The sequence below is a fragment of the Mus caroli genome, chromosome 4 (assembly GCF_900094665.2).
Source record: "Mus caroli chromosome 4, CAROLI_EIJ_v1.1, whole genome shotgun sequence".
NCBI classification, from domain to species: domain Eukaryota; kingdom Metazoa; phylum Chordata; class Mammalia; order Rodentia; family Muridae; genus Mus; species Mus caroli.
Window position 1 is genome coordinate 100,986,001 of NC_034573.1, and position 2,028 is coordinate 100,988,028.

Below are 2,028 nucleotides of genomic sequence, written 5' to 3' on the forward strand. Positions count from 1 at the left end.
CCCCCCTCTCTCTCTTTCTCTCTTTCTCTCTCTCTCTTTCTTTCTTTCTTTCTTTCTTTCTTTCTTTCTTTCTTTCTTTCTTTCTGTCTGTCTGTCTGTCTGTCTGTCTGTTTGTCTGTCTAGCCTGGCAAGCAGCTAAGCCTAGCGATCCTCCTGTCTCCATTACTGTAGTATCAGGGTTATAGGCATGCATGAGACCATGCCCAGCTTGTTATGTGGGTGCTGGGATCCAAACTCATGTCTCATATTTACACAAGCACTCTTAACCCCTGAGTCATTTCTCCGGTTTGAATCACCAGCTCTTGAGGTAGGATATGTAAACTAAAAGTGAAGGTTTATGAGACACTTTAAGTAGCCAGTGGTGCCCATCTGTCTCTTCAGACCTCAATGTCTTCTTCCATGTAAATGCTATCCAGGGCATGTTCCACACTCTCCTAGGGAGCCTTTCCTGGGGGCAGACTGATTCAAAGATGAATCTTGGATAAAGACTTGAGAGCTGGGAGCACGGAGCCCACAGGAGGCCAGCTGTGATATTATGGAAGAAGTTTTACTAAAGGGTTGTTCACAGGCTTACATATATATCTGATCTCTAAGAGAGCTTTATCTTTTCACATTCACTGGCTTCTTGTCCTTATAGTTCATCCAGGAGGTTCATGGAGCCAAATCTACTAGGCTCACTCCTTCTTTCTTTTTACATTCATTTATTTAAAATTTTGTGTGTGTTTGTGCTCTTAGCTGTGTGCCAGAGCACAAGTGTGGAGGTCAGAGGTCGACTTTCAGGGAGTCAATTCTCTCCTCCATGACGTGGGTTTCCAGGGATGAAACCCAAGTCATCGGGTGCCATTGATTGCTTTTCCTCTGAGCCACTGACCCTCCTTTTTTTTTTTTAACCAAGAAACAAAACAAAACCCTCAGGAATTCCCCAAAAGAGTGAGAATCTGAACATTGGTTCACATAGGGTGATTCCACCCTACTCTGATGATCTACTGTGCCCATATCTCATGTTCAAGAAGAGAGACTTAAGGATTCTAGGCAGGGCACGTGAGGCTTCCAAGATGTAGAAGAAACAACTAAAGACTCAACTCAAAGATCTGGATTTTACTCACACTTTTAATCCTAGTGCTTGGAAAGCTAAGGAAAGAGGTTTGCCTCAAGTTCTGGGCCAGAGAGCCTGTCTCAGAAAACAAAAAGACTAGGGCTGGTGAGATGTCTCAGAGGGTAGAGGAACCTGCCGCAGATTCTGGCAAGAGTTTAATCCCTGTGAAGATTTGAATAAGAATGGCAGCTATAGGCTTATATATTTGAATGCTTAGTCACCAGGAAATGGCTCTATTTGAAAGGATTAGAAGGATTAGAAGAATTAGAAGGTATGGCCCTATTGGAGGAAGTGTGTCACTGAAGGTAGACTTTGAGGTTGCAAAAGCTGATGCCAGGTCCAGAGTCTTTCTAAGTCAGTTTCCCTTTCTAAGTGGGATTAAAACATCTTTACTTGGGGCCTTCCTACTTGTTGAACTTCTTAGTCTGTAAATTGTATCATGGGTATTCTGTACTTTGGGGCTAATATCTACTTATCAGTGAATACATACCATGCATGTCCTTTTAGGTCTATTTACCTGAAAAATTCATAATATCCTTGTTTTTTAATAGCTGAATAGTATTCCACTGTATAAATGAATTACATTTTCTATATCCATTCTTCAGTTAAGGGACATTGGGTTATTTCCAGCTTCTGGATATTATGAATACAAGGCTACTATGAACATAGAACTAGGAACATGTCATTGTAATATAATGGAACATCTTTTGGGTATATGCTCAAGAGCAGTATAGCTGGGTCTTCAAGTAGAACTATTCCAAATTTCTGAGGAACTGACACATTGATTTCTGGAGTGGTTATACCAGTTTGCAATCACTCTGGCAATGGAGGAGTGTTCCTCTTTCTCCACATCCTCACCAGCATGTGCTCTCACTTGAGTTTTTGATCTTAGCCATTCTGATTGATGTAAGGTGGAATCTTAGGGTCATTTT

General features: G+C 41.5%; 1 protein-coding gene across 1 annotated transcript in view; it reads left to right on the forward strand.

Annotated features, from left to right (window-relative positions):
* The window catches only part of Rab3b (RAB3B, member RAS oncogene family), a 60,465-nt gene that overhangs the window by 7,716 nt on the left and 50,721 nt on the right, over positions 1 to 2,028 (forward strand). The window lies entirely within an intron of this gene.